At 41.6% G+C, this 22,071-nt stretch overlaps 1 protein-coding gene across 14 annotated transcripts in view; it reads right to left on the reverse strand.

The window, feature by feature from the left end:
• The window catches only part of MYT1L (myelin transcription factor 1 like), a 476,241-nt gene that overhangs the window by 238,859 nt on the left and 215,311 nt on the right, over positions 1–22,071 (reverse strand). The gene's annotated exons all lie outside the window — the stretch shown is intronic.

The raw sequence follows: 22,071 nt of genomic DNA on the forward strand, positions 1-22,071 counted from the left end.
TGTGTTAATGATAAAGGAAAACCAAGTGTAGCATCTTAATTTAAAACTTTTTATTGGGGCGGTACCTGTGGCTCAAAGGAATAGGGCACCGGCCCCATATGCCGGAGGTGGTGGGTTCAAACCCAGCCCCGGCCAAAAACTGCAAAAAAACCCCCAAACAAACAACTTTTTATTATAGCTATAAAGCAATATCCAAATAGAGTTCTAAACAGTTCATTTATAAATAACCTACTAATATGATCAATATTTTTAGAGTAGGCATGGTTGTTTTGAATATGTTCTGAAAATTACTTACTGAATTGACTCAGGATGGTTGAGATGATGTTCGATATTGTGGTTTTATGAAAAGGGAAGTTAACTCTCACCGCATGAAATGCACCAAATAGAAAAATTTAATAACTCTTACAAATAATCAATATCAAGCAAAACAAGCAATTGAAAATAGTAGAATTGGATGTTAGTGATCACAGTGATTCTGATGTACTGCCAACACTTTGCTGGAAAAATCATATTTTGCTTTTGTAAATATAGTATTAATAAATTAACTTATACAATATCTTATTCTTCTAGTAATCCACCTGACACTTTAAACTTTCTTTAACATTCCACAGAGCCATTAGAAGGTTCGTCACTGTTTTGGGAAGTGTTTTTCCTTCTCCCTGGGGCTCAGGAAGGGCAGTAGAAAGGAACAACTTGAGCTCACCCAGTACTCTCCACACCAGGTGGGACAGATTTTTTCATGAAGGTGAAAAGTATCTGGGAGCCAGAAATTTTGTGGACAAAAGGACAGGTTTTATTTGGAGTGGGCTCTATTCTCCAGGCTCAGGGCCACAAACCAGGCAGGTGAGAAGTGCCTTTTCACATCCAGGAGGGATGCATAGGCCTGCAGCCCGTCATGGAGGCCGCTCGTCCACATTCAGCGCCTGCCCTTCTGCCAGCAGGTGGAGGAGGAGCTGGGCTCGCCCTCACACACACAGGGAGCTAGAGGAGCTGTGAGCCGCAACACTCACTGCTGCAAGGTGCCACGCATCTGGGAGTGACTGAAGAGGCAGGGATGAAACCACCACCCCCAGATGGATTACCCCGCGAATGTCCTGAAGGGTGTGAGGCTTCCTACCAAAAGAGTGTGTGTGTGTACGCTCGCGTGTGTATGGGTGTGTACATACATATACACACACAAACCTATCTCATGCTTTTAACAAAATATCTTTCATTACGCGAAGGTTCACAGAAGGGTTCACTAAGGAGCAGATCCTGTTAGAGACCTGCTGCTTCAGCTCGCCTCCTCCCAGGCACTCAGCTTCTACACAGGAAGGTGTACCTGTGGCTCTGGCGGTTACAGCCTTGCCTCATGTGTCACTTGTAATATTTTAAAATGGAATCTGCAGGATGAGCTGCAAAATGCAAACCCTGCCAGATGGGAGTCCCTGGCTCCTCACCATCCTCTGTGCTCAGCTGAAGCTCTGTGCCCGGCCCCCAGCCCCATCTCCTGTCTGCTCCATGAGAACCAGCAGGCAGGCTTTTCTTGCCATCATCTGAAATTACACTGCACATTTTTTTTTAACGGTTTCTTTTCAGTTAATTGTAGATTCATGTGCAGTAGGAAGGAATAATCCCGAGAACCCGGGCACCCTCATCTCAGAGTCTGTCGACAGCAGCCTGCAGAACTGAGACACAGGACCACCACCAGAACGACATCGACTAATCCCACCAGGTCACAGGCCCCGATGTGACGTGCGTTTGCACATGTGTGTGTCCAGTGCAGTGCTGTTTCATCCCACGCACCACCAGGGTCCACCTTGCCCTACCCAGCCACACCCCCACCCCCTTCTCCCTGGCAGCCTCCCGCCTGTGCTTCTACCATTCTGTCATTTCAAGAATGTTCTATAAACTTTGCAGATTGGCTGTTCTTACTCAGCATAATTCTCTGAGCTTCATCTGGTTGCTGTGTGTATAAATCATTTATTCTTCTTAATTGCTGAGTAGTATTCCATGGTGCAGCTGCACCACAGTTTAACTGTTCATCCTCTGAAGGACATCTGGGGTAGTTCCAGTTTTTGGCTACCCTGAATAAAGCTGCTGCAGACATTGCTGTACAGGTTTTTTTGTGTGAATATAAATTTCCATTTCTCTTGGCTAAACGTCTGTGAGTACAATACCTGGGTCATTTGGTGATTCCGGGTCTAGTTTTTAATGAAAATGCCAAGCTGCTTTCCACAGCAACTGTACCACTGAACATTCCCACCACTGAGGGACGAGCGGTTCAGTTTCTCAGCATCTTCATCAAAGGTGAGTGTTGTCACTAGTTTTTTCTTTCAGCTATTCTAGGTATGCAGTGGCAGTTCGCTGTCGCTTTAACTTTCGCTCCTCTAATAGCTGCTGGAATTGAAGATCTTCACATGTGCTTACTTGCCATCTGCATTTCCTCCTCAGGGAAATGTCTGTCCATGCCTTTTGTGCATTTTTGTACTGAATTTTTTTAAACCATTAAATTTCGAGAATTCATTGTATCTTCTAGATACTGTTTTTTTGTTCAATGAGTGAACTGCAGTATTTTTGCCAGTTCGTTGCTTATCCTTTCAAGGTCTTAACTAGTATTTTGTAGAGAAAGTGTCTGAATTTTGATGGAGCCCAGTTATTAATCTCCCTTTGTGCATCACACACTTATGTATGCATGCATCTTCTTTCTCCACTGAAACACTACACCTCAGAAAGGCGGAGACGCTGCCGTCTGACTGTTCCTGGAGCACAGTAGATGCTGACTGTAGAAATGAGTGGGGACTACCTTCCCAGGGAAAACCACTCTGGGTAAGTTATTTTTCTAACACTAGAGAATAACAGCATTAAAAATAGCACATTAACATTCTGCAGAATGAATTTGCACACATCATTTTCATGTGATTTCCATAACCCAGGGGGAAGACAGGTCAGAAATCACCCTTTTACTTCTTGATGAGCTCTGAGGCTAGGGCCACGGCTCCGGTGAGTTCTGAGTCTCGCGTTCACTAGGGACGCTGCTGCCCAGCATGCCCAGCGCATGTGAAAGTGACTGAGGATGAGTATAGAAGAAGTGATTTGCGAGGAAGTAACAAAACTACAGAACTTGCTACCTCAAAGTGGAGTAGGGGTTGACACGGTAAGCACAATCACAGTTCAGATAAACTCAAGGACACTCAGGGAACACCAGTGCTTGAGGGAAGTGGGAATTCACCCTGCCTCACCACAGCACCTGAGGGAGCTGGAGGAGGGGGAGGGCTGCAACACTCACAGGTCCCCTGCTGAGAACGTCACAGGGGGCAGGGCTGCCTTATGATGACTGTTTTCTTGCAGGGGTCTTTTCACAGAAGCTCCGTATCTCACCTAAGGAAACACACAGTCACCTCAAGGGCGCCTCCAGCAAACCACTCAGATTTATTTTCCACTGGTGTCAATGAGTGGGGCCTCCTGGCACCCTAGGTCACACTAGAGGCCCTTAATTCCCACCCAGGATGGAAAGTGTGTGTGGACGCCTTCTGGACCAGAGGCCTCACACCAAGAAACACAAAAACCCAGGTCTGCTGTCAACAGTGGCGCCTGCTGCTTTGATGACATTGCTATACAATTTTTTCTCAAAATCTTCAATTATGTCTATTTCTCCTGAGACTCTTCATCTTTCAGAATCATTTCAGTAAAAGAAGCCTAAATAATGAGAAAATAGCACTGTTCTATAGGTGAATATTTGTGAACTGATGATATTTACTGAAAATGTGGTGAATTTTCTGGAAGACTTTTCCAGCAAGGTTTGGAGTCTCCATTGGAGTCAAGATTTCTCCAACTCCCAAGGAATTTAACACCCCACGCTGTAGATGCAGCGCCTGTTGCCCTATCCTGAGGGTCTCAGGCAGGGTCAGAGCCTCTTAGACTCCACAGCCAGGGCTGGACCCTGGCCCCGGACACACAGAATGTGCTGTACAGGGACTGCAGAATTTACTGATGAACTAAACTGAGAACGAAACCTGCCCCACCATCTGCAGGCTCATCTGCAGCAAGGCCTGGGGACGTTCCTTGCCCTGCACTCTAGTCCCAGGCTGGAGCGCCTTCTCTCCCAGGAACGCTGAAAATTTTTTCATCTTAACATAACGTGCGACAAAGAAGTGATTTTCAGTAATAGCTTCATTGTAGGTCGATAAATTATTAATGGTTGTGTTATAAAATTCATTTTCACTTTATTAATATTCATGATACATTACAAATAATTTTACTTTCCACTTTAACAAGGGTGTGTGCTGTTTGATTTACTTTAGATTAGTTATGTAGTGAATAAGAATCATTATTTATCCAAAAATTCAAGAATGCTCTATTACTTTACAGTTGGTTATTCAGTCTGATTATAGAAAAGAAGTAGACTGAAATTTAATAGTATATCCTATAAGAAAATTAGAAAATGACCTTCTGATTGAAACTTTTTCATTCGAGACTGAGGAAAGCCAGACTGTTTATTTGCTTCACTCCTCCCCTCTTCCTTCCTTCCTCTCTCTTTTCTTTTGTTCTTATCAAAGTTTGTTTCCAAATGGTGTGGTGGAAAGAACACTCCCCCTGATGTCTGTAAGTGCTTCCCATGGATGACAGCTGGGTCATTTGTGGTCCCAGCTCATGAGAAAGGCTGCTTCAGTCCCAGTTTTTGATCTGTACTCAAAATTGAGGGCTGCATACAAAGTCACAAATATGCTCAAAGTTAAACTGTCCCCTCCCTTATTTTATTGCATGTATTAATTCTTTCAAAGAGGCAGACTTAAAGCAACTGACGCTTAAATTGATTGCCTGCCTCAAACTCCATGACATTTTAAACTATTCCCCAGTGTAGCCATTTTAATCATGCTCCTTAACATGGAATCACCAGCTTCAACACACTGGATGATATCCTGTGCTGTGCCGTCACGGGAGAAAAGTCTCCCACTGGCCCCACAGTGAACAGTTTGTTTTCCTGCCCTGAGCGCACACTCTATACACAGTATCTGTCTGCTGCCTCCTATTCCAGTGTGGAATGTATTATTATTATTATTATTTTTTACTAACTGGAGAAGATGACATTTTTTTTCTGCTATTCATAGTGTGCTTTAATAGAGCTTCCTTGAATAACCATTTTTTTGTTTATTATTGTTATTAAATCATAGCTGTGTACATTAATGCGATCATGGGGCACCATACACTGGTTTTATAAACACTTTGGCACATTTTCATCACACTGGTTGACATAGCCTTCCTGGCATTTTCTTAGTTTTTGTGTTAAGATATTTATATTCTACATTTACTAAGTTTCACATGTATCCTTGTAAGATGCACCAGGTGTAATCACACCAATCACCCTCCCTCTGCCCACCTTCCCCCTCCCTTTCCTCTATTCTTAGGTTATAACTGGGTTATAGCTTTCATGTGAAAGCCATAAATTAGTTTCATAGTAGGGCTGAGTACATTGGATACTTTTCCTTCCATTGTTGAGATACTTTACTAAGAAGAATATGTTCCAGCTCCATCCATGTAAACATGAAAGAGGTAAAGTCTCCATCTTTCTTTAAGGCTGCATAATATTCCATGGTGTACATATACCACAATTTATTAATCCATTCGTTAATGATCGAATGGGCACTTGGGCTTTTTCCATGACTTAGCAATTATGAGTTGGGCTTGCAATAAACATTCTGGTACAAATATCTTTGTTATGATGTGATTTTTGGTCTTCTGGGTATATACCTAGTACAGGAATTATAGAATTGGAATGGCAGATCTATTTTTAGATCTCTAAGTGTTCTCCAGACATCTTTCCAAAAGGAACGTATTAATTTGCATTCCCACCCGCAGTGTAGAAGTGTTCCTTTTCTCCACATCCACGCCAACATCTCTGGTTTTGGGACTTTGTGATTTGGGCTAATCTTACTGGAGTTAGATGGTATCTCAAGGTAGTTTTGATTTGCATTTCTCTGATGATTAAAGATGATGAGCATTTTTTCATGTCTTTAGGCCATGCGCCTGTCTTCTTCAGAGAAGTTTCTCTTAAAGTTCCTTGCCCAGCCTGTGATGGGATCAGTTGTTCTTTTCTTGCATATACGTTTGAGTTCTCTGTGGATTCTGGTTATTAAACCTTTGTTGGAGACATAACCTGCAAATATCTTCTCCCATTCAGAGGGCTGTTTGCTTGCTTTACTTACTGTGTTCTTGGCTGGGCAGAAGCTTTTTAGTTTGATCAAGTCCCAGTGGTTTATTTTTGAAGCTGCTTCAATTGCCCAGGGGGTCCTCCTCATAAAATACTCACCCAGACTGATTTCTTCAAGGGTTTTCCCTGCACTCTCTTCTAGTATTTTTATAGTTTAATGTCTTAAGTTTAAATCTTTAATCCAGGGAGATTCTATCTTAGTTAATGGTGAAAGGTGTGGGTCCAGTTTCAGTCTTCTCCAGGTTGCCAGCCAGTTCACCCAGCACCATTTGTTAAAATAGGGAAGATGCATGGGGAGATACATGAATAAACAGAATATGAACACACGCACATACAATACGATTCTATTCAGCCTTTAAGACAGAAAAGGAAAAGGAGGGAACCCTGTCATTTTCAAGAACTTGGAGAGCCTGGAGAATATCATGTACAGTGCAATAAGCCAGGCAGAGAAAGTCAAATACTGCATAATCTCACTTACACGTGGAATCTAAAAAGTTGAACTTGTAGAAACAGAGAGGAGAGGATGGTTACCAGGAGCTGGGAGAAGCTGGTCCAAGGTGCCAGGCTGGATGCAGGTAATGGCAACTCACTGCATTCCTGAAAATTGCTGAGAGAGTGGATCTCTTTATCACAAAAATTGTATGATATGAGGTGATGGATATGTTAATTACATTGATTAATCATTTCATAATGCAATGATTTTTTTCCATTGCACATTAATAAAGCTGAAGAAAAATAGAAATAAAAAATAAAGCCCATCATATACATCGTTGATGCTCTGTGTTGACCAGCTCTCTAGAAAAGCAGGAAGAGCCCCGTGTGAGCAGACAGAGCAGCACAGCAGGGAGTCTCCATTCTGACCTCCTCTTTGCAGAGGGACGTTTATATCCCCCTTCCGGAGGCTCTGTCTCTTCACTTCCCCTGCAGGGCTGCACCCACCCGTCCACCCCAGCCAGCTCTCTGACCACTCTGCAGAGACCCCGTGGGAGGCACTGAGGTCAGAGGGCAGGGAGGACTCCATCTTTGCCTCAAAGTCCAACCAGGGAAGAGGTGCCCAAAGCAAACCAAAGACACTAAAACCCCCCAAATCCACTTGTGCTTAATGTTGAAAACTGCACATGTTTTGCAACCTCTTTCTGAGATTGGCTGTTGCCCAATTCACTTCATCCCGGACAGCGAGTACAGAACTGAGAACCATGTTTGTCCTGGACCCGGACAGACATCTCAGGCACCACAGACACCACACCTGGACCATTCTTGGCACATCTCTCCCAAACCTAGAACATTATAGCAGCCAAACAACAGTTGTAACAATTCATTGGCTTGAACATATGTCTGCAAAATCAATAATATAAATACTTCTTTTATTACTACTTTGAGACAGTGTCTCTCTGTGTCACTCAGGCTAGAGTGCCCTGGCATCATCAGCACTCATAGCAACCTCAAACTTCTGGGATCCAGTGATCCTCCTGCCTCAGCCTCTCACAAAGCTGGGACTACAGGCGCCCGCCACCATGCCTTGCTAGTTTTTCTGTTTTTAGAAAACAGCTGGTCTCAAACTCCTGGCCTCAAATGATCTGCCTGCCTTGTCCTCCAAGAGGCTTACCATTGCACCCAGCCTAAATATTCATTTTAAGACGAAGACACAGGAATTTGAGTGCAATGAGCACTAGATATTGGTTTCATTTTATCATTATTGATTTTGGGTGTCCTTAGAAAAGTCATCTAACATCCACTTGAATATCTGTGTGTGGTAAACATCTCTAATTATACTTTGTCTGCAGGACCATTTTAAGGATCAAATGAGACAAAAAACTATGAAGACACTTTGGACATTCTGAAATGATACAAATACAAGGTAGGAAGGATGAGCCTGGCAGTGGCAGTAATAATAACACCAGTGGGAAAAGAAGACACAGCTGAAGTGTAAAGCGCGTAAGAGAGAGCGCTGCGTACAGATGGCGCCTGCTCCACTGGTGGCTTCTGATTTATGCTACAGAAGTAAAAAACCTCACACGTCCTCACTAACTTGGGAAAAGCGGTTTGGATTTCTGAAGGAGTTTAAAGAAATGCAGCTCCACAACTTTAGAAAGGATGTAGTAACATGTGCTACGGATAACGCCATGGCTGTGCAGCCCCGTGAGGAGTCAGAGCAGGATAATGTGCAAGGCCACCCATTCGCCAATGTGGCCAAATGTCCAACAACGTCTGAGTGCTCTACTACACACTGGGCACTGACATCGGCTCTGTCCTGGACACGTGCACTGTCCAGTGGGAGACGTGGGCATGTGAGGGGTAGTCACCACGCGGAGTCCTGAGTGTCCCTACCGCATAGAAGGGGTGTAGTAACATGCGCTACAGTTAACACCGTGCTGTGCAGCCCCTGTTAGGAATCAGATCAGGATAATGTGCAAGGCAGCCCACCGCACATCATGCGTTGGAAGCATAAGGCACAGGACACGGGCAGGAGTTCCTGTGGGCAGAGTTCTCAGTTTCAGGGCTGATGGAAGATGGTCACAGAAAGTAGCAGTCACAATGCAACCTAACAGGAAGGTGGGAATAGCCAAAACCAAAACGGAGGGTCCTGCAAATTCATCCTAAAGAAATTTAGAACATGGATGATAGAAAGTATGGGATGCTACATAAGGGAATCCGTGCAGTTTGAAATCTGCTGAGCCTGGAAGAAGGCAGAGGGTCAGGATTCTTCACAAGAGCCCAGCCCTGAGGTGACAGTGGCCTGGGACCAGTGTGGGCAGTGGGAACAGAGATGTGCAGAGGTCAGACACACAGAGGTGAGGGTGGAAGGGATGAGGTCAGTTTGGGGTGGCTTTATTCTAAGGCAGATGTGAGGCATCCAGGTAGAGCCTTCCGGTAGGAAGGTGCGTATATTGTACAGTAAGTGTACATGGCAACATCTGGTCCATGTCATACTGTCCTCTCTGTCCAGCTTCCCTCGAAGGTCAGCACCATAGCCCAGGAGGTGTGTCCTTGAAGTCTGTGCGTGCCGCCCCAGGGGCAGCCCCTTTCACGTGATCAGTGGGCTGTGCCTCTTCACCGCGGTCCTCTGAGCTTATGTCCCTTTGTTAACTGTTCTTCTCACTCTCTCTCAGCAATATTGTCACTGTCCTGGGTTTTGCCTACCACCTGTGTGCTGACAGTTCCCAAATGCATACTGAGTTCTTCAATGAATTTCATATTTCTGAATCCACATGTCTGAGACCACCTACTAGAATGTCTCACCCTCAACTCAAACTTGCTGCGCTCAGACATCAGCTTCTCACTGCCCCATCGCTCCTCACACAGACTCTTCTTCCTAGCCTCAGTTCTGCTTATTAAAATGCCATGACGCATCTGTCCAAGTCCACTCCGCCTGCTATAACAAGTACCACATCCTAGGTAGCGTACAAACAAAAGGGATTTATTTCTTACACTTCTGGAGGCCAAGAAAAGGGAAGGATCTGGTATGTAGTGGGGCACATTTTTTCACTGTGCTCTCTCACAGCAAAAGTGGGGAGGAAGCTCTGTGGGATTCCATTCCTAGGGGCTCCATCTCCTGACCTCACCAGTCCTGGAGGCCCCACCTCCGGACCTCACCACTCCTGGAGGCCCCACCTCCTGACCTGCCACTCCTGAAGGCCCCACCTCCTGACCTGCCACTCCTGGAGGCCCCACCTCCTGACCTGCCACTCCTGAAGGCCCCACCTCCTGACCTGCCACTCCTGAAGGCCCCACCTCCTGACCTGCCACTCCTGGAGGCCCCACCTCCTGACCTGCTACTCCTGAAGGCTCCACCTCCTGACCTGCCACTTCTGGAGGCCCCACCTCCTGATCTCACCACTTCTGGAGGCCCCACCTCCTGACCTGCCACTCCTGGAGGCCCCACCTCCTGACCTGCCACTCCTGAAGGCCCCACCTCCTGACCTGCCACTCCTGGAGGCCCCACCTCCTGATCTCACCACTCCTGGAGGCCCCACTTCCTCACATGATTACCTTCGGGTGGTGATTTTCACACATGAGTCTGGAGGACACAGATGTTCTGTCCCTGGCAACATTAGAAATGAGTCTTCCTCGCCCCCAGCCCTCTCCCTTCAATTATCCAAAATCACTCCCTTCTTCACCTGACTTCTGCCTTGGTCCAGGGTCACATCTTCTCTCAATCAGATAGTAAGGGCCACCTCATTGCCTTCCTTTCTTACATATTTCTCTCTGTAAAACTCTCCCCATGTCCTTGGCTGGGTTCCCATGGGCTACAGAAGGAGGTCAGTCTGCCTAGCTCTCCTCACCTTCTCCAAGTGTCACCCCAGATGCTCCCCAGGCCCCTCCTGCTGCTACCTGTGTGGAAGATGTCCATCTGCTGGGGATGCCACCTGCAGGGGATTCCAGCCTGAGGTCACTTCTGCATGCCACACACCACAGCACGTCTCTGCTCCTGGTTGCATGTCTGTTTTTCCTTTGCTGTGTGTCCTTCTCTCCCCCTTAGGTATGGTCTCCATTCCAAGGATGCATGTCTTACTTCCTCCCTGCTCCCTGGGGCTCTGTGCTCTGCCGCTTTGCCCACTGGCTGCCCAAATGCTGCCTTCCTCTCACCCATGAGACTGGAAGGCTCTGACAACCCGTTACATCCCCCAAGCAAGGCACAGCAAAAGGAAATGGTCTGATGAACACTTGTTGCTGTGCTCTGCTAAAATCTTACTAGAAATAGAAGACCCTGGGCGGTGCCTGTGGCTCAAAGGAGTAGGGTGCTGGCCCCATATGCTGGAGGTGGCGGATTCAAGCCCAGCCCTGGCCAAAAACTGCAACAACAACAACAACAAAGAAATAGAAGACCCCAACTGTCTAATAATTAACCTGTCATGTGGATTATTAAATAACTTCTCTGTGAATCTTGACAGAGAACTTTTCTACCTTACAGAGGCTGGGTCAATTAAAGATCTTTCCTCTTAAGCTATTTTTTTAAAAACATGCCATTATTTTATTTTTAGTCTCATATAAAAGTTATATCCTTTCCTTAAAATTGTTCCTAATAGAAATGACAAATACTCCACCAGAGTTTTCTAACCAGAACTTAACATGCTGCCCCAATACACCGCCTGTGAGTCTGGGCAACTATGACCCACACAGATGCACTTGCACCTTCAACTAGATTACACTACAGAATGAGTGGTAAGTGCTATACACTGTAGACAACCCCAGAGAAGGAGAGACCAACTAACATACTACAGTGTCAGTTAAGGTCAGAGGAATCCTGTGCCTAATGCTGAAAGGTAAAAGAGAAATAAGGTCTGGAAAGAGAGCATTAAAAAAAGATGGAGAGGTAGACACAATACAAAACCACCATGAGATCCAACAGCCCAGAAGAGCAGACGTGAGTTTAGACGGTCACAAAATATCCAGTTCAAGAAGAGCAGCAGGAGTCAGTGTGAACAGTGTGGTCCCACGCAGGAGGCTGTGCAGGGTGCTCGCTGGAAGGACACAACACAAGCTAACATGTGTTGTGTTCTTCTTTTCCTTCAAGCCCTATCCTATGCCATCTCTGCAGCAGGCCACCCGCAGCCGCAATGCGCCCTCTCCCCACACATGCATCCCAGCCTTGCAGGTGAACACACTAAGGCTTTTCTGGGGGAAGAAGCATCTCCATGTCCACACAGGAGCACACGGCAGAGCTGGGTGTCAAACCTGGCAGCAGGTCCCAGAGCCCACTCTCTTCACGTCCTTAGGGTAGTGATTTTAACAGGTGAATCTGGAGGACACAGATGTTCTATCCCTGGCAACATTAGAGATAAGCTTATTCCCATACTGCAGAAATTTTATTCCAACAAATTGAGGAGGAAGGAATCTTCCCCAACATGTTCTATAAAGCAAACATCACCCTGATACCAAAACCAAAAAAAGACCCAACTAAAAAGGAGAACTTCAGACCAATCTCATTCATGAATATAGATGCAAAAATTCTCAACAAAATCCTAGCCAATAGATTATAGCTTATCATCAAAAAAGTCATTCATCATGATCAAGTAGGCTTCATCCCAGGGAGGCAAGGCTGGTTTAACATACCCAAGTCCATAAACGTTATTCACCATATCAACAGAAACAAAAACAAAGACCATATGATCCTCTTAATAGATGCAGAAAAAGCATTTGATAAAATCCAGCATCCTTTTCTAATTAGAACAGTGAAGAGTATAGGCATAGGTGGCACATTTCTTAAATTGATTGACGCTATCTATGACAAACCCACAGCTAATATTTTACCAAATGGAGTTAAACTGAAAGCTTTCCCACTTAGAACTGGAACCAGACAAGGTTGTCCTCTGTCACCTTTACTATTCAACATAGTGCTGGAAGTTCTAGCCAATACAATCAGGCAAGAGATGTAAATAAAGGGCATCCAAATGGAAGCAGAGGAGGTCAAACTCTCCCTCTTCACTGACAATATGATCTTATACCTAGAGAACCCCAAAGACTCAACCACAAGACTCCTAGAAGTCATCAAAAAATACAGTAATGTCTCAGGATATAAAATCAATGTCCACGAGTCAGTAGCCTTTGTATACACCAATAACAGTCAAGATGAGAAGCTAATTAAGGACACAACTCCCTTCACCATAGTTTCAAAGAAAATGAAATACCTAGGAATATACCTAACCAAGGAGGTGAAGGACCTCTATAAAGAAAATTATGAAACACAAAGAAAGGAAATAGCAGAGGATATTAACAAATGGAAGAACATACCATGCTCATGGCTGGGAAGAATCAACATTGTTAAAATGTCTATACTTCCCAAAGCAATCTACCAATTCAATGCCATTCCTATTAAAATACCAACATCATACTTTCGAGATTTGGAAAAAATCATTCTGCGTTTTGGATAGAACCACAAAAAGCCCTGTATAGCTAAGGAAGTTCTTAGCAATAAAAACAAAGTTGGGAGGCATTAGCCTACCATACTTCAGGCTATACAGCAAGCTGTAGTGGTCAAAACAGCATGGTACTGGCACAAAATTAGAGACGTGGACATTTGGAATTGAATAGAAAACCAGGAAATGAAACTAATATCTTATAGCCACCTAATCTTCTATAAACCAAACAAGAATATACAATGGGGTAAAGACTCCTTATTCAATAATTGGTGCTGGGAGAAATGGATATCCCCATGTAATAGACTGAAACTGGACCTGCACCTTTCTCCACTCACAAAAATTGATTCAAGATGGATAGGGGGAAGGGGGAAAGGGTGGGGAGGGAGGGGGGAGGTGGGTAGAGGGAGGGGAATTGAAAGGATCACACCTGTGGTGCATCTTACAAGGGTATATGTGAGGCTTGGTAAATGTGGAATGTAAATGTCTTAGCAAAGTAACTAAGAAAATGCCAGGAGGGCTATGTCAACTAACATGATGAAAATGTGTCAAATGGTCTATGAACCAAGTGTATGGTGCCCCATGATCATATTGATGTACACAGCTATGATTTAATAAAAAAAAAAAAGTCTTAAATTTAAGGTAAGAAATGATAAAAATCCTCAAAGAAAGCATAGGAGAAACACTAGAAGATAAAAGCCTTGGGAAATACTTTATGAAGAAGACTTCCGTAGCAACTACAACAACAACAAAAATAAACAAATGGGACTTCATTAAACTGAAAAGCTTCTGTACAGCTAAGGAGACAACAACCAAAGCAAATAGACAACCTACACAATGGGAAAAGATATTTGCATATTTTGAATCAGACAAAAGCTTGATAACTAGGATCCATAGAGAACTCAAATTAATCCACATGAAAAAAGCCAACAATCCCATATATCAATGGGCAAAGACACGAATAGAACCTTCTCTAAAGAAGACAGACGAATGGCTAGCAAACATATGAAAAAATGCTCATCATCCCTAATTATTAGAGAAATGCAAATCAAAACCACCCTAAGATATCATCTAAGCCCAGAGAGAATGGCCCAAATCACAAAATCTCAAAACTGCAGATGCTGGCGTGGATGTGGAGAGAAGGGAACTCTTTTACACTGCTGGTGGGACTGCAAACTAGTACAACCTTTTTGAAAGGAAGTATGGAGAAAACTCAAAGCACTCAAGCTAGACCTCCTATTTGATCCTATAATCTCATTACTAGGCATCTTTCAGAAGGAAAAAAATCCTTTTATCCTAAGAACACTTGCACTAGACTGTTTATCACAGCTCAATTTACAATCGTCAAAATATGGAAACAGCCTAAATGGCCACCAATCCAGGAAGGGATTAACTAGCTGTGATACATGCATACCATGGAATACTATTCAGCCACTAAAAAAGATGGGAGACTTTACATTTTTTGTATTAACCTGTATGGATGTGGAACACATTATTCTTAGTAAAGCATCACAAGAATGGAGAACCAAGAATCCTATGTACTTAATTCTGATATGAGGACAATTAATGTCCTAGTACACAGTGAGGGTGGGGGATGGGGAGAGCTGAGAAAGGGAAGGAGGGAGGGGGTGGGGGGACAAGGGGTGTAGTACATCTTTTGGGGACAGGACACAATTATAAGAGGGTCCTTACCTAACAAAAGCAATCAATGTAACCCGGTTCTGTGTACCCTCAATGAATCCCCAACAATAAAATAAAAAAAGTTCATTAGAGGGGCTTGACTAAGATTTGAGTATGCTGACCAAAGAATTAGAAACTTAAGAATACGCTAATAGAGATTATCTAATCTCATAGGCAGAAAGAATAAAAATAGGAAGTGAAGATGGCCTTACAGATCTGAAAATGGCAATAAGTCTACTGATAGATGCATAATGGGAGATCCAGAAGAACAGAAAGAAAGGAGGCAGAAAAAATATTTGAAGAAGTAATGGCTGAAAAATTTCCAAATTGATTAAAAATATTAACCTACACATTTAAGAAGCTCGACGAACTAAAAACAGAATAAACTCAAATGGATCTACACCTATACATACCAGGGTCAAGTTAGTGAAAGTAAAAGACAAAGAAAACATCTTGAAAGCTGCAAGAGAAAACTGCCTTATCACCTACGCGGCAGAGTCCATAGACTAATATGTCACTTTTCATCAGAAACTATGGAAGCTAGAAAACAGTACGGTTATAATTTCACGGAGCTGAAAGATTGGATTCAAGTTTTATATCTTGGTAAACTCTCTACTAAAAATAAATTAAAACATTTCCAGATAAACAAAAACTGAGAGAATTTTTTTTTATTAAATCATAGCTGTGTATTTTAATGTGAAAAACTGAGAGAATTTATTAAAAGACTGGTCCTATAAGAAACAATAAAGGAGTACGAGATGATGAAAAGAAGGACTCATAATAACACATGAAGAAATAAAGAGCATTGGTAAAAATAAGGGCATATATTTTACACCCTTCTCCCCTCGTCCACACATGCAGGGAGTGCCAAAAAACATATACACATTTTAAGAAATAAAAAAAACTATATTAAAATTGTAGTACTCAATATATACCAATAATGTTTGTTATCTTAGATACTGTATCTTGTACCTCTTGTAACTGCAGAAGTAAAATGTGACTTGACTATTGCAATTTTAATGTTTTTTCCTTTCTTAAAATATATATACATTTTTGTACCCTCTATACACACACAATGAGTAATAGTATAAACATATTTTCCTTTATAAGACTTTTGTTATCTTCTATGTTTCAAAGTACAGCAGTGAAAATCAATAATTTAAAAAATATGTCAATATCTTACAAAGCATAAAGATATAATTTGCATGGCACCAACAGTACAAAAGTTGGGGGAGGGAGTGTAGGTATTATGTAGCTTATTTTTCTTTCTATTTTTGAATCAACTTTGTAGTAATCTGAACTAGATTGCTTTAAGTTAACTGCTAATTGTAATTTCTAGGGCAATGACTGAGAGAAAAATTAAAAAACAAAAAAAATTAAAAGACCTAAAAGAACTTACAAGGTATACTAGAAATAATTTTTAACAACAAGAATGTAAAAATAGGGAAGTAGAGGGAGAGACATATAGAAAACAAATTATAAAACTGTATATAAATATTAGCTTACCAATAATTACATTAAATGTAAATGGATTAATTATTCTAATCAAAAGGCGCAGGCAGGTACAATAGATATGGGGAAAGAAGAACACAAACAGAATCTAATGAAATGCTAACTAAAACCACACTGTGGATTTAAAGATACAAATAATTTGAAAGTGAAAGATCCCATGGGAGCAATAACTAAAAGGGAGCTAAGTAGCTACTCTGGTATCAGACATGATATACTGACAATTTTTTTTTTAATTATAGACAAAAAACATCTCACAATGGTAAGAAAATCAATGAGTCAGGGAGATGTAACAATTACAAAAATATATACATTTCATAATAGAGCACAGGTATACATGAAACAAGTCTTGACAAAACAAAAGGAATGAACAGACAAGCCAATAATAAGATGTTGGACATCAATACTCCATGTTCAATGAATAGGAAGATCGAAACCTTGGATCATACAATAAAACAATTAGACATAACAGACATCTCTAGAACTCTCCATCCAACAACAGCAAAATACACATTACATTCTTCTCAAGTATGCAATTTCAAATTACATACTCTTCAGGCAAGACTACATGCCAGGCAATAAATCAAGCCTATACGTATTTCGAAGTGTTCGAATAATCCAAAGTGTGTTCTTTAATCAAAATGAAATGTAATTAGAGACTGACAACAAAAATTAGAAATACACAAATATATAGAAACAAAACAAAACTCTCATAAATAACCAACTGCCAAAAAAAAGGAAAGAAACCCAAACCAAAAGAACAAAAAATAACAAGGGAAATTGCAAATTACTTTGTAAAGAGTATATGAAACCTGTGGAGTGCAGGAGAGTGCAGCAGGGGCTGGGGTGAGGTTAGGGAGAGGTAAATCAAAAGATTAAATTACAGTTAGACATGAGCAATGTGTTTTTGTTGTTGTTTCTTTGTTTTTTTTTTTTTAATGTCCAGAATAGAGAAACATATAGAGACAGAAAGTAGAAAAGTGATTGCCTGGGGCTGGGGGTTCGAGGGAAGAGGGTGTGTGGGTGGGGGAGAGAAATGGGGAAGTGTTACAAATGTTACTCAAGGTAATGGATTTCTTCACTGGGTGATGAAAATATTGTAAAATTGATTGTAGTGACTGATTCACAATTCCCTGAACATACTAAAAACCACTGGATTGCATACATTAAATGAGTGTACTACAAGATGTGAATTATATCTCAATAAAGATTCTTTAATTTAAAAACAGAGAGAGTACAAGATGCAGCTAAATCCATGCTTAGATGGACATTTGTGGCCATAAATGTTTGTATTAAAAAAGAGAGATGTTAAACTAAAAACATTAACCTTTCCCCTAATAAACTAAACAAAAAGAACCAAAGGAAACCCAAAATAAACAAAATGGAAGAATACAGATTAGAAAGACATAAAACAAAGGATAGAAAAAATAGCGAAATTCAACAAACTCATGTTTTTTGAGATCAACTAAACCTATAGCTAGACTGACAAAAAAAAAAGAAAGAAAAGATGCAAATTATTAAACTCAGAAATGGAAGAGGAGACGTGTTTACCCTTCTTATTGAAATAAAAAGGACAAGAAAGTAATACAAACTATATTCCAACAAATGGAATAAAAGGTGATTTTAAAGATTTTAGAAAAATTCCAAAAAAGAACTAAATTCCTGAAAGTGACTCAAGAAGAAATAAATAACTTGAATGCATTATCAGGCAAAGAGGTTGTTTTTGTTACTTATTAACTTCCAACAACAAAATCCAAGGCCCAGATGGTAATTCAAGGACCCAGTATAAGCAAAACAATCTTATATAAGAAGAAAAGAGGGAGAAATCAGTCTTCTAGATTTCAAAACATACAGCAAATAAATACAAAAGTAAGGAAGTAAATAAATACTACAGTAACCAAGAGAATGTGGCACTGGATAGACATGGACAGACACGTATATTAATGAAATAGAATGGAAATCTAGAAATAAACCACCAGACTTAAGGTGAACTGATTTTTGACAAGGATTTCAGGACTAAATAATGGGGAAGGAAAAGTCTTTTCAATAAATGGTGTTGGAACAACTAGATATCCATATATCGAAAGAATTAAGTGGAATCCTTACACACAAATTGAACTAAAAATGTATCGTAGTTCTAAATGTAAGAGTTACAAGTATATACATTCTAGAAGAAAACCTACAAATAAATCTTTGTGATTTGGGGATAAGCAAATGCATTTTAAATACAACACCAAAACACAAAGGATAAAAATACATTAAGTGGACTTCATCAAAATTCAAAATTTTTTCTGGCAAAGGTCATCATCAAGAAGATAAAAAAAGACAACCAGTGGAAAAAATATTTACAAATCAAAGATAGGATAAGAGATTTGCGTCTGGGACATATAAATAATCCCATGGCACACTAATAAAAAGCTAATAAACTTAATAATGGACAAGGAATTTGAATACTTTTTCCCAAAAAAAGTGAACAAATGGAAAATAATCACAGGAAAAGATGCTGAACATCATTAATCATCTGGGAAATGCAAATCAAAGCCACACAAGATACTACTCACACCTATTAGGATGGCTGTTGTAAGGGACACTAACTATTGGTGAGGATATGGAGAAACTGGAACGCTCATATGTTTTGGGTGGGGACATAAAATTTCACAGCTACTCTGACAAAGGCGTGGCAGTTCCTTAGTACAAACTGGGTTGAACATTTGACACAGCAGTTTCACTCCTACTTCCAAGAAATGAAAATGTGTCCACACAAAATTTATGCATGTATCTTCATTTAGGACAGTCACCATGTGGCAACAACTTGAATTTCCATCAGCTGATGCAGGCACAAATAAGATGAGTTTATGCACACGAGGGAGTGCTACTCAGCATTGAAAGGAATGAAGTGCCGTTACATACCAGGGCATGGGTGGACCTACATGACAGCAGCCAGTCACCAAAAGCCCTCACCTCGTTTGACTAAACTTATGTAAAATGTCCAGAATGGGCAAAACCAGATAGATAAGGAACAGATGAGTAACTGCTGGGGCTCTGGGAGGAGCAGTGACTCGTGACAGGGTGAGTGTTTTCTCTGCAGAGCCCTGAGGAAGTTCTAAGATAACCTCTGTGCAGATATTAAAATTACTGAATGACACATTTTCAATAAAGATGTAAAATATGTTTTTGCTGTAGAGAGAAAAGGAAAGCAGGCTCGTCCTCCTTTTGTTTGCACCTTCCATTTAATTTACAGTATTCATCAATGGCCATTTAAATGCTGCAGGGCTGGGCGATGGCCGTTCCCTGCCAGGGCCCTCTCCCGCACCAGTCAAAGCAGCCTGACACAACTTCTAACCCACACAACATGAACTTCGGGACCAGGTGGCTTTATGTACTTCATTTGGATTAATGTGTACTGTTACAGTGTTTCCTTCAAGGCATTTGTTAGTACATTTATTTATTAATCTGCCATTTATTCATGGAGTCAGTCCATTGTTTACAAATATGCACTGGGGATTGCCTTGCTTCATTTGGAGAGATCTCTGGAAAAGAGTCAGGAAACCAGAAATCTAATACCAGAACTTTGATTGTGTTTCTTAACCTCTTTATGCCTTAGTTTCCTCAAATGCATAATTGGGGGACTGACACAAAGAGTCACAGGATGACACATCCATGCACAGGACTGCTGAAGGGATCGGGGACTGTGTGCACACCCTCGGTGACACAGTGTTACCTGCAGCGCTACGTAAACACAGGGACAGTCACACAGACAGAGAAACTGAGATCTATACTCTTGATTCAGTTCAAGCTTCCAAAGGAGATGTTGATGCCGAGACAGAAGCAAACATTCTACAAGGCTGTGGAAAACTTCAGTCACATCTGAGCTAAGCCAAATTCACTTGTTCATCTTCTTCAGAGTCATTTCAAAAGCAGTTATTGTTTTCAAGTTTCCCCTCAGATGAAGCTGTGGATAACAATGTCCGTCATCATACTCCTGGTTAACTCAAGGCCACGCACTGGAGGTTCTGACTGGTACTCTACTGCCATTAGTTGACCATGTGTGGTTGTTAGCTTAGAAATTATCTTTGAGTAAATAACAGAAGAAAAAGAAAAATGTACTCCAAATGTGACATACAAATATATAACGGTAACATTTATAATAACAGGACTGTCCTGTGAAAAATGCTTTATTGGAACTTAGAAATCAATAGTCATGCTATTGGGCAGTGCCTGTGGCTCAAAGGGGTAGAGCGCTGGCCCCATATACCAGAGGTGGCAGGTTCAAACCCAGCCCCCGGCCCAAACAACTGCAAAAAAAAAAAAAAAAAAAAAAAAAAGTCATGCTATTGAGGGGACAGAGTTACAGAATGATGTAGTGTAATTTCATCCCGAGGCTGTCTACAAAGCACATGTTCACACTGGGGACAGATTTCTTTCAACCTTTCAGAAAACAAGGCAAGCTGTCTGAGATTTCCAAGGTGGAAAGAGAAGACTAATTTGATAATTAGGAATAAAATCAGTAGCTTTCAGACACATTGTGAAGCTCAAATACTGTAGACCACCTTCCCTAGCAATTTCCTCATCACCCAAGACCTCGTGCCTGTCCTCGGCAGCATGTCAGGAGGACGATGGCACCTTGGAAGTCAACCCTGCTCCTTTGTCCCAGTCAAGATGCCTCACAGAGAGTCTGGACTGAGTGGAAGAGAGAGAGTGATTCCTCAGCACAGGTCGTGAGACGGGAGTCATCATGAGAACTCAGTGTGAACCCTGATGCTACTTGATGTGACGCACGAAGGGGAAGGCGTCTTCACTCATTTTTCACATGGTCACTCTTAGCCAGTTGGAATCTTTTTTTTTTTTTTATTAATACGAGGGTACATACAATTAGGTTACATTGTTGGCATCGATTAGGAAAACTGCGTTATATTTGAGTCTTCACCCAGAAGTGTGCCACATACCCCTACATTGTACCCATTAGATGTGAACTTAACTGAGACCCTTCTTGAATTTAATTTTATTTTCCCTCTCGTGTATGCCTATATTTGTTCACTGACTAGTGAACAATTAATGCTGAGTACATGGGACACTTGTTTTTCTATTCTTGAGACACTTTACTAAGGAGAATGCTCTTCAGCTCCATCTAGGCTAATACAAAAGATGTAAAGTCTCCCTCCTTTTATGGCTGACTAGTATTCCATGGTATACACATACCACAGTTTATTAATCCATTCCTGGGTTGATGGGCACTTGGGTTTGCTTCCACATCATTCTAATTGTGAATTGAGCTGCTATAAAAATTCTGCTTCAGATGTCTTTGTGGTAAAAGGATTTTTTTTTCTTTTGCTTAGGTACCTAGTAATGGCATTATGGGATCAAATGGAAGGTCTACTTTTAGCTCTTTAACTATTATTCATACTTCCTTCCAAAAAGACTGTGTTAATTTGCAATCGTGTCAGAACTGCATATGGTCCCTTTCTCTGCACACCCGGGCCGGCATCTGCATTTGGGGACCTTGAGATGTCTTCCATTCTCACGGGGGTTTGGTGGCATCTCAAGGTGGTTTGCATTTGCATTTCTCTGATGGTGAAGGATGATGAGCATATTTTCATGTGCTTTTTGTCCATTTTTCTGTCTTCTGTGAGAAGGTTCTGTTCATTTTTCTTGCCCAGTGATTAACTGGATTATTTGCTCTTTTTTGTTGATTTGCTCGACTTTCTGTAGATTCTGGTTATTAGCCCTTCTCTGGGATATCTTCTCAGCACTGTGGGTATCTTCTCCCTTTCTGAAGCGTGTCTATTTGCTTTGTTTATTGTGCCCTTAGCTGTGCAGCTTTTTAGCTTGGTCAGG

Source organism: Nycticebus coucang, chromosome 4 (genome assembly GCF_027406575.1).
Source record: "Nycticebus coucang isolate mNycCou1 chromosome 4, mNycCou1.pri, whole genome shotgun sequence".
In the NCBI taxonomy this organism is placed as follows: Eukaryota; Metazoa; Chordata; class Mammalia; order Primates; family Lorisidae; genus Nycticebus; species Nycticebus coucang.